Genomic DNA, 11,947 nt, shown 5'->3' with positions numbered 1-11,947 from the left:
GAAAAGCTATAGGAGACAGATTGCAAAGGCCATGCTATCTGAGCAGGGTCGATCATATTCGGAAAATTAGAAGCAGAAAGCAAAGGATATCGGAAAATATCCCTTTGTAAATAGGATCATCCAACTCTGGAACCAGCCACCCGCGGATGTTTTAAGGACTCTCTAATCTAAACAAATTACTTTTAGAAAGAAAGATAGAAAAGTGATAAATGAGGTGAAGTGAAGGGAATTAATTCGTAGGTGCAATGAAGGGAGGTTAATTGGGGTGAGGATGGGAAGGTTTCATAAGTGTAGTGAAGTCAAGAGAAGGTCCTGATGAAATGTGAGTGGATCACTTCAGGACGTATGTAATTCATTACTGTTACTGTCTTATGTCTAGTTGGTATTAATTTTTAAGTTATGTACTTTAGGTTATATGTTTTTGTAGTCTTATGAGTTGTCTTATTTTGAGTGTGACGTGTTGTTTTGCTATGCCTCATTGTTTTGTTGTGTCTTATTGTTTTGTTGTATCTAATGTTGTTGTTGTTGTGTCTCATTGTTTTGTTGTGCCTCATTGTTTTGTTGTCTTATTGTATTTGTTGTGTCTTATGTTGTTTTTTGTGTCTCATTGTTTTCTTGTATGATTGCATCAGTTCATGACGTATGTAATTCATTACTTTTATTGTCTTTTGTCTAGTTGGTATTAATTTTTAAGTTATGTACTTTAGGTTATGTTTTATTAATCTTATGAGATGTTTTATTTTGAGTGTGATGCGTTGTTTTGTCGTGCCTCATTGTTCTGTTGTGTATCATTATTTTTGTTGTTCTTAAGTTGTTGTTATTTTGTGTCTCATTGTATTGTTGTGTGAGTGCATCAGTTCATGACGTCTGTAATTCATTACTGTTACTATCTTATGTCTAGTTGGTATTAATTTTCAAGTTATGAACCTTAGGTTATATGTTTTTTAAATCTTTTGAGATGTTTTATTTTGTGTGTGATGTGTTGTTTTGTTGTGCCTCATTGTTTTGTCGTGTCTTTATGTATTTTTGTGTCTTATGTTGTTGTTGCTTTTGTGTCTCATTGTTTAGTTGTGTGAGTGCATCAGTTCATGACGAATGTAATTCATTACCGTTACTGTCTTATGTCTAGTTGGTATTAATTTTTAAGTAATGTACTTTAGTTCATATGGTTTCCTAATCTTATGAGATGTTTCATTTTGAGTGTGATGTGTTGTTTTGTCGTGCCTCATTGCTTTGTTGTGTCTCATTGTTTTTGTTGTTCTTAAGATGTTGTTTTTTTGTGTCACATTGTATTTTTGTGAGTGCATCAGTTCATGACGTATGTAATTCATTACTGTTACTATGTTATGTCTAGTTGGTATTAATTTTCAAGTTATGTACTTTAAGTTATATGTTTTTTTAACAATTATTTATTTTAATCCACCTTATCACAATATTTAAAATTTCTTATAATTAAGATAATAAAATATTCTGGTTCCATATCGAATTGATCGATTTACATTTCGGAACATTTACACATAATGTTTCGGTTTTTATAAAACCATCATCAGATGTAAAATATATCTAAGAACTTAAACACAATTTTTTTTGTAGTTTTTTGGGATGTTTCACTGTTTGTTTTTCCATTTTTGGGCGAAGGTGTTGTTTTTCTTAAATGTTATTAGATGTACATATCGGCCTGTAAGTAAATGATTGAAAGAAACACTAAAGAATTTGAAAGAATTTATGAAAGAATTTAGAGAATAAAATGCAAAATATATAAATTATAGTTAGAAAGTATCAATAAAATAGAAATAAGAATAAAACATATAAAAGATGTAGGAGTGAGTGTCCCGATATGTCCAGAAGTACTAGTGTCTTCGAATAGGTGTGGGTCAATACTGACTGTGGTTGCTTGTGGAAGGAGTAAGTGAAAGGTGGCTGTCGGGGTTGGGGTTAATGATCTGTAGAGCATTGAAAATGGGGTTATTAAGGTGTATGTTATTATCATTTAGACAAATGTTTTGTTTAAATGTTTGTTGTATGTAATATTTTTCTATTGTATCTCTATGTTTTTCGTTTTGTACTATTTTTAATATGTCCATTGTTTATGTTATTGTACTGTAAGCGTGTCCGGTATTCAGTATATGTTTTGCGCATGCGGAATTATCTTTGTTGTTCTTATATTGTTTCTTTGTGACTCCTTCAACCACAGTCAGTATTGACCCACACCTATTCCAAGACACTAGTACTTCTGGACATATCGGGACACTCACTCCTACATCTTTTATATGTTTTATTCTTATTTCAATTTTATTTATACTTTCTAACCTTAATTTATATATTTTGCATTTTATTCTCTAAATTCTTTCATAAATTCTTTCAAATTCTTTAGTGTTTCTTTCAATCATTTACTTACAGGCCGATATGTACATCTAATAACATTTAAGAAAAACAACACCTTCGCCCAAAAATGGAAAAACAAACAATGAAACATCACCACAAAAAAACGACAGAAATCATAATTGAGTTTAAGTTCTTAGATATATTTTACACCTGTTGATGGTTTTATAAAAACCGAAACATTATGTGTAAATGTTCCGAAATGTAAATCGATCAATCGATATGGAACATGAATTATATTTTATTATCTTAATTATAAGAAATTTTAAATATTGTGATCAGACGGATTAAAATAAATAATTGTTATAATATTCATAATATGACCCAATTACACTATCTTATGTTTTTTAAACATATGAGATGTTTTATTTTGAGTGTGATGTGTTGTTTTGTCGTGCCTCATTGTTTTTGTTGTTTTTATGTTCTTGTTTTTTTTTCTCGCATTGTATTGTTGTGTGAGTGCATCAGTTCATGACGTATGTAATTCATTCCTGTTACTGTCTTTTGTCTAGTTGGTATTAATTTTTAAGTTATGTACTTTAGTTCATATGGTTTTGTAATCTTATGAGATGTTTCATTTTGAGTGTGATTTGTTGTATTGTCGAGTCTCATTGTTTTGTTGTGTCTTATTGTTTTTGTTGTTCTTATGTTGTTTTCTTGTGTCTCAATTTATTTGTGTGTGAGTGCGTCATTTCATGACGTACGTAACTCATTACTGTTACTGTCTTTTGTTTAGATGGTATTAATTTTTAAGTTATGTACTTTAGTTTATATGTTTTTTTAAACTTATGAGATGTTTTATTTTGAGTTTGATGTGTTGTTTTGTCGTTCATCATTGTTTTGTTGTATCTCATTGTTTTTGTTGTTCTTATGTTTTTTTGTGTCTCATTGTATTGTGTGAGTGCATCAGTTCATGACTAATGTAATTCATTACTGTTATTGTCTTTTGTCTAGATGGTATTAATTTTTAAATTATGTACTTTAGCTCATATGGTTTTGTAATCTTATGAGATGTTTTATTTTGAGTGTGATGTGTTGTTTTGTCGTGCCTCCTTGTTTTGTTTTGCCACATTGTTTTTGTTGTTCTTATGTTGTTGTTTTTTTGTTTCTCATTGTTTTGTTGTGTGAGTGCATCAGTTCATGACGTATGTAATTCGTTACTGTTACTGTCTTTTGTCTAGTTGGTATTAATTTTTAAGTTATGTACTTTAGCTCGTATGGTTTTATAATCTTATGAGATGTTTTATTTTGAGTGTGATGTGTTGTTTTGTCGTGCCTCATTGCTTTGTTGTGTCTCATTGCTTTTGTTGTTCTTAAGTTGCTGTTTTTTTGTGTTTCATTGTATTGCTGTGTGATTGCAATTGTTCATGACGTATGTAATTCATTACTTTTACTAAGTTATGTCTAGTTGGCATTAATTTTCAAGTTATGTACTTTAGGTTATATGTTATTTTAAACTTATGAGATGTTTTATTTTGAGTGTGATGTGTTGTTTTGTCATGCCACATTTCTTTTCTTATGTTGTTTTTTATGTCTCATTGTGTTGTTGTGTGAGTGCAGCAGTTCATGACGTATGTAATTCATTACTGTTACTGTTTTCTGTCTAGTTGGTAATAATTTTTAAGTTATGTACTTTAGGTTATATGTTTTCTTAATCTTATGAGATGTTTTATTTTGAGTGTCGTGTGTTGTTTTGTTGTGCCTTATTGTTTTGTCGTGTCATTTTGTTTTGTTTTTTGTGTCTTATGTTGTTGTTGTTTTTGTGTCTCACTGTTTTGTTGTTTGAGTGCATCAGTTCGTGACGTATGTAATTCATTACTGTTACTGTCTTATGTCTAGTTGGCATTAATTTTTAAGTTATGTACTTTAGTTCATATTGTTTTGTAATCTTATGAGATGTTTTATTTTGAGTGTGATGTGTTGTTTTGTCATGCCTCATTTCTTTTCTTATGTTGTTTTTTATGTCTCATTGTGTTGTTGTGTTAGTGCATCAGTTCATGACGTATGTAATTCATTACTGTTACTGTTTTCTGTCTAGTTGGTAATAATTTTTAAGTTATGTACTTTAGGTTATATGTTTTCTTAATCTGATGAGATGTTTTATTTTGAGTGTCGTGTGTTGTTTTGTTGTGCCTTATTGTTTTGTCGTGTCATTTTGTTTTGTTTTTTTTGTCTTATGTTGTTGTTTTTGTGTCTCACTGTTTTGTTGTTTGAGTGCATCAGTTCGTGACGTTTGTAATTCATTACTTGTACTGACATATGTCTAGTTGGCATTAATTTTTAAGTTATGTACTTTAGTTCATATTGTTTTGTAATCTTATGAGATGTTTTATTTTGAGTGTGATGTGTTGTTTTGTTGTGCCTCATTGTTTGGTCGTGTCTTTTTGTTTTTTTGTGTCGTATGTTGTTCTTTTTGTGCCTCACTGTTTTGTTGTGTGAGTGCATCAGTTCATGACGTTTGTAATTCATTACTGTTACTGTCTTATGTCTAGTTGGCATTAATTTTTAAGTTATGTACTTTAGTTCATATGGTTTTGTAATCTAATGAGATGTTTCATTATGAGTGTGATGTGTTGTATTGTCGTGCCTCATTGGTTTGATGTGTCTTATTGTTTTTGTTGTTCTTATGTTGTTTTTTGTGACTCATTGTATTGTGTGAGTGCGTCTGTTCATGACGTATGTAATTCGTTACTGTTACTGTCTTTTGTCTAGTTGGTATACATTTTTAAGTTATGTACTTTAGCTCGTATGGTTTTATAATCTTATGAGATGTTTTATTTTGAGTGTCGTGTGTTGTTTTGTTGTGCCTCATTCTTTTGTCGTGTCATTTTGTTTTGTTTTTTGTGTCTTATGTTGTTGTTGTTTTTGTGTCTCACTGTTTTGTTGTGTGAGTGCATCAGTTCGTGACGTTTGTAATTCATTACTGTTACTGTCTTATGTCTAGTTGGCATTAATTTTTAAGTTATGTACTTTAGTTCATATTGTTTTGTAATCTTATGAGATGTTTTATTTTGAGTGTGATGTGTTGTTTTGTCGTGCCTCATTGATTTGTTGTGTCTCATTGCTTTTGTTGTTTTTAAGTTGTTGTTTTTTTGTGTTTCATTGTATTGCTGTGTGAGTGCATCAGTACATGACGTGTGTCATTCATTACTTTTACTATGTTATGTCTAGTTGGCATTAATTTTCAAGTTATGTACTTTTGGTTATATGTTTTTTTAATCTTAGGGGATGTTTTATTTTGAGTGTGATGTGTTGTTTTGTCGTGCCTCATTGCTTTGTTGTGTCTCATTGGTTTTGTTGTTCTTAAGTTGCTGTTTTTTTGTGTTTCATTGTATTGCAGTGTGAGTGCAATTGTTCATGACGTATGTAATTCATAACTCTTACTGTCTTATGTCTAGTTGGCATTAATTTTTAAGTTATGTACTTTAGGTTATATGTTTTCTTAATCTTATGAGATGTTTTATTTTGAGTGTCGTGTGTTGTTTTGTTGTGCCTTATTGTTTTGTCGTGTCATTTTGTTTTGTTTTTTGTGTCTTATGTTGTTGTTGTTTTTGTGTCTCACTGTTTTGTTGTTTGAGTGCATCAGTTCGTGACGTTTGTAATTCATTACTTGTACTGACATATGTCTAGTTGGCATTAATTTTTAAGTTATGTACTTTAGTTCATATTGTTTTGTAATCTTATGAGATGTTTTATTTTGAGTGTGATGTGTTGTTTTGTCGTGTCTCATTGTTTTGTTTTGCCTCATTATTTTTGTTGTTCGTATGTTGTTGTTTTTTGTCTCATTGTATTGTTGTGTGATTGAATCAGTTCATGACGTATGTTATTCGTTACTGTTACTGTCTTTTGTCTAGTTGGTATTAATTTCTAAGTTGTGTACTTTAGGTTATATGTTTTCTTAATCTTATGTGATGTTTTATTTTGAGTGTAATGTGTTGTTTTGTTGTGCCTCATTATTTTGTCGTGTCTTTTTGTTGTTTTGTGTCTTATGTTGTTTTTGTTGTTTTTGTGTCTCCCTGTTTTATTGTGTGAGTTCATCAGTTCATGACGTATGTAATTCATTACTGTTAATGTCTTATGTCTAGTTAGTATTAATTTCTAAGTTATGTACTTCAGGTTATATTGTTTTTTAATCTTATGAGATGTTTTATTTTGAGTGTGATGTGTTGTTTTGTCGTGCCTCATTGTTTTGTTTTGCCTCATTGTTTTTGTTGTTCTTATGATGTTTTTGGGTGTCATTGTATTGTTGTGTGAGTGCATCAGTTCATGACGTATGTAATTCATTACTGTTACTGTCTTATGTCTAGTTAGTATTAATTTCTAAGTTATGTACTTCATGTTATATTGTTTTTTAATCTTATGAGATGTTTTATTTTGAGCGTGATATGTTGTTTTGTTGTGCCTCATTGTTTTGTTGGGTCTTATTGTTTTTGTTGTGTCTTATGTTTTTTTTTATGTCTCATTGGTTTGTTGTGTGAGTGCATCATTTCATGACATATGTAATTCATTACTTTTACTGTCTTATATCTAGTTAGTATTAATTTTTAAGTTATGTACTTCAGGTTATATTGTTTTGTAATCTTATTATGTGTTTTATTTTGAGCGTGATGTGTTGTTTTGTTGTGCCTCATTGTTTTGTTGTGTCTTATTTTATTTTCTGTCTCATTATTTTGTTGTGTCTCATTGTTCTGTTTTGTCTTATTTTTTTGTGTCTTATTGTAGGAATAGTGCCACCGGGTAAAAACCCATTTGCAGTAAATAATACATAAATAAATATATAAATAAATAAGCTGCCGAGTCTCAGCTCCTACCTGGATATTGGTGTGGAAGAACTAATGGTATGTTTTGAGGTCTATTAGTACGAATTTAAATCTGTGTAGTCTATTCGTTGATCCTGATTGAAGTGTGCAAATTTTTACGGCTTACATCAAATTCCCTTTCTAGTTTAACAGATATCCCCAAATCATTTGCAGTTTTAAAACTTATTACGAGTGGAAGAAATTTTTCCTTGGAATTTGACAATATTTTTACACGGTTGTCGCTGTCTTAGTTTCGGATTGTACTTTTGTCTTGTGGTAGGAAATCATCCCAACTTTGGACTCACACATGGCTTGCATATATAATTTCGTCAATATCAAATGATTATTTATTATTAATTCTTCTAATTACGCACCGTCTTATTTAATGTCTTTTTATTAGTAGTGTCGATAACTATCGGAGTCGTATTTTCCACTTTTTGCAACCTGGAAGGAGGATCCGTTATTGCTGGAATCTATGAATTACCACAAGAAATTGTTAAATTTGTTTATCACAAACGTGAATGCATAAGGAATACATGGGTGGGTGCAGTGAAGGGGGTTGAATTGGGGTGAGGATGGGAAGGCATCATAAGTGTAGTGAAGTGTAGAGAAGTTATTATTATTATTTAGTGTTCTGTCTGACGACAGGTCCATATGAACAGGGTCCTTCCATCCTTTTCTCGGACTGGGACCTGTTCATATACGTTCTTGGCAGATGATCCAGATGTGGTTTGCCATTGCCTTCTTCTGTGTGTGAATGGAATAATTGTTGGGATGCCACGGAGAAACCGGGGAAGCCCCCGGAGAAAAACTCGGTGTTGCCTAGACCACGGCCTTGCCCAACACAAGTTATAGATTCGGGCACCGCCGGGAATCGAAACCGAGATCCCAGGATTACAAGGCCAGCGTTCTAACCGCTAGACCACCGTGGCTGTCTGTAGAGAAGGTCCTGATGAAATGTGAGTGCATCAGTTCATGACGTATGTAATTCATTACTGTTACTACTAGTTGAATTTTTCAGTTATGTTCTTTAGGTTATATATTTTTATAATAATATGAGTTGTTTTATTTTGAGTCTGGTGTGTTGTTTTGTTGTGTATTTTTGTTCTTGTTGTGCCTTATGTTTTCTTTGTGTCTTATTGTTTTGTTCTGGCTTATTGTTTTGTTGTGTCTCATTGTTTTGTTGTGTCTTGTTGTTTTTGTTGTGTCTTATGTTTTTTGTCTTACTGATTTTTTGTGTCTTATTGTTTTGTTCTGTCTTATTGTTCTGCTGTGTCTTATTGTTCTGTTGTGTCTTATTGTTTTGTGTCTGATTGTAGGGCCACTGGCACCGGATAAAAACCCATTTGCAGTCAAATAAATAATAATAATATGCAGAACATCGCAAAAATTTAGGTTTTCTGTTCTTTTTCCATCTTTGATTTGTTCATTAATCTAATTCAGTATAGTGGCTGTTTAATTGACGAGTGTTTGCAGTATTGGAAATGCTTTCATGAATCATCCCTATGTTGTGAATATGAAGAAAGATGACTACTACAATACGTGAAGTTTTATAGAAAATATTTTAGACGTATTTGATGCTTAAATATTGGTAATATCTAAGTTCAGGTATGTACAACATTCAGTAATACAGTTTTTGTGATATTACAGTATTAAAAATATAAATTAATTTAAATTTCTCAAAAAATTTGAATTTATGTGAATTATTGGAAGTTCGTAAGATTTTTAAATATATGAATCCCGTTAAGTTATGTTTCTGCTTATGTGATAACAAATTAAACTAAACTTAGAGATATAATCTATTGTCAGGCCGGGTCACCCTGCTATGGTAACCGAGTAGACCGTACAGTCAGCAACTCGAGAGTGTCTGGCGGCGGGAAATAACCAGACTCCCTAAGGGGGCCCACGGCTTCGGTCGGAGGAGCTCCTTTAGTTGGGGTGATGGTCCCGTAAGTGGAGGTAATGTCACTGATATCCATCATATAGCCTCTTTTCTCTAGGTTAGCGGCTGCTGCAAAAACCGTCTCCTCCCCACTTTAGGAGCGGCCTTAAACAAATTTTGAGGAAAACAACGGAAAATAGCTCAAGATTTTCTTTCCGAAGAAAACCCATCATGGATTTCCCGCAGTTATTACTGATTGTGGAACGTGTCTATTGATGTGTCACCAACTTTCAAAATGGAAAGACGGACTGATGATGATGATGATGACAGATATTATCATTTTCGTTACCCCAGACTATATTTCGTCGAATGATTGGGTGATGTGGATAATGAATCGGAAAGGATGAGGACAGATGGCTGTTTCAAAATAAGTTACTGAAGATTTTATTCCGTCCTTACGATGGGAGTGGCCCAGTGGCTAAGTCAGTTGTTTACGCTCTCATGAATATTCCGTTTTGTAATGAGCCATCGAGTTAATTGGAGGTTGCATTAGAAATTTGGGTTGGCAACCACAGATTGGAGCGGGGTGTGGCCCCAATCATTACGAGCAAGATGTTTGATTTCTCCTCTCATATCGACACACTACAGTTGAATTCTCGCATTCACCTATAAAGACGGTGGGAAGAACGACAGTTCTACCCAGATTCTGCATTCTATTCTTCTGTCGGGTCCGCAGGGACCGCGCGGTCTGAGGCGTTTGCCTTGTGTCGCTTAGTCGCTGGGACCGTGGGTTCGAATCCCGTTCAAGCTATGCATGTTTGTCGGCGGCTTTCTGTGTTGTGCAGTCCTTTGTACAGATAGAGGCCTTGCGGCGGGCCGATCCCTCGTCCAAGGTGTACCGAATGTCTGTGAATGAAGCCAACGAAAAGTTGTCGTTCCTAGTATCCCAGTATTCTTCTGTCAGGTTAATACTAATTTATTTTATCGAAGTAACTTCAGAAGCTAGATGACGTTCAATTTATCGACATTTGTGTAAAGCGTGCATGTATTTATACAGAGAGGGCTCTTCTTTGCATAATCTGAATGTGGGTTTTTGGTGACGTTTTTAGTATCGTTTTTTCGTGACATTAACATCAGCTGCCGAGTCTCAGCTCCGACCTGAATATTGGTGTGGAAGAACTAATTGTATATTTTGAGGTCTATTAGCATGAATTTAAATCCGTTTAGTATATTCGTTGATCCAGGTTGAGGTTGAAGTTCTCATCACAGATGCTGTTTGGGGAAAGGCGTTCTTGCGAAACAAGTAGGAGTAAAGAAACCTCTGCCAGATTTCTTATCAAGTTTCAGACCTTGGGCATATATCCTTTGCTAACTAACTAACTAGATGGCATACCGAACCCGAAAGTTCATCACCGAATTAACCAAAGCCCTAAACTGGACCCTGTACTGGGCCAACAAAATCCAGGTTCCTTCAACTCCTATCTCCCATAGATCCCGCCTGAGATTATCATCCCATGTACATCCTTTGCTCCTGCAGATAATCAGGTTTATGCTTACTTTGCAGCACGTTGGAAGATGTTAAAAATATTTTGCTCCCACCTGTTAGCCACAAGTAAATTGGAGTTGTGCTTGATAAGTTATTATATTTTGCATCTAGTTGTGCCGTGCTCTTGTCACAGATCAGTCAAGTATGACTTAATAATTTTAATTTTTTTAAAAAATCGCTGTCAGCCGTATTGGCATTGATTCCTCAATGTCTTCCTTTCTTGTCTCACATTTAGACGTGGCATTGGTACGTTCATCCGTTATTTATGAATCCGTACGAATCAACAAAATTTCAAGACACTCACCGTGTCCTGTTTATCTGTAACTGTGGGATTCGAAGAAACACGTTTATTATGCCTGAAGAAGCATTTCAGTTTTCCGCGTTGGTTGTGGTATTACCAAAAAATTCACACCATTCTGTATTCCATTTATTCGGTAATTATTTTTAGTTTCTGAAGTTGCGGATTTTGCCACAATCGCTTCTTAAATCAGGTGTAATTTGGTACGGGATTGTGAGAACTAATTCTGGAAATATTTTTGAAGAAACGTAACGGTTTTCAAAGGATTTGTGTTCTGCACTTTCTTTGCACTCCTTGACCGAATCCTGGGTTAAATGTGAGACGTAATTTTCTTTGCCATATATGGCTCTGGCAGTGAAATTAGGATTGAGTATAAATTGTGCAGAGGCAGTGGGCTGGTCACTCACCACTCAAAAATGCATACTTCAAGACCAAGAAACCTCCGAAAAGGAAGCGGCGAAAACGAACAACAGGGTTGTAGAGCTACGAAACAACATCTCACGCAAAATGAAGGTGAGGAGAGAGTCACAAGTAATTTATATCGATTTCCTATGCTTTCGACAAAAATTGTGTATGTTGTCACAGTATATATATATATATATATATATATATATATATATATACACGTGTATATAAGTGTATATAAGTGTGCGTGTGTGTAGTAGCTCTTCAGATTTACCCAATCTTTTTTCTCCAAAAATATTGCAACGCCTTGAACACAAAGAAAGTACTTGATACCGGCAGCTCTTAGAAGACTTGTGGCACGACAGATATCACAATTTTCCTTTTAACATTGCATAACAGATCCAGTCATCGCGACTGCTGCACGACAGACCAAATTACATGCTTCTGATATGCGGAGTCGTAGCAGTGTGGGTTTCAATCATTACTGGACAGAATATCTCAACACGCAACATCTGATACATTACTCCGTCGAATACGAAAGACGAGACGCGGGGTGACTTAAGTTATATTATTTATAATTTTGTGTTTTTACGCGGATTTCGATATGTTGGGCCACTATATTCTACCGCATATTC

General features: G+C 33.7%; 1 long non-coding RNA gene across 1 annotated transcript; it reads left to right on the top strand.

Moving 5' to 3' along the window:
• The first annotated feature begins 3,142 nt into the window (after positions 1-3,142).
• LOC147872374 (uncharacterized) lies at positions 3,143-8,778 on the top strand. Its single transcript, XR_015537327.1, has 3 exons — positions 3,143-7,220; positions 7,830-8,140; positions 8,501-8,778. It is a non-coding gene; the product is annotated as an uncharacterized LOC147872374 (long non-coding RNA).
• The last annotated feature ends 3,169 nt before the right edge of the window (positions 8,779-11,947 follow it).

Source organism: Zootermopsis nevadensis, unplaced genomic scaffold, assembly GCF_977971745.1.
Source record: "Zootermopsis nevadensis isolate Lab colony 2312 unplaced genomic scaffold, Znev_1.0 Znev_ptg000028l, whole genome shotgun sequence".
Lineage (NCBI taxonomy): Eukaryota > Metazoa > Arthropoda > Insecta > Blattodea > Termopsidae > Zootermopsis > Zootermopsis nevadensis.
The sequence above is the reverse complement of the archived record's forward strand: the minus strand, read 5'-3'. Positions and strand labels throughout refer to the sequence as shown.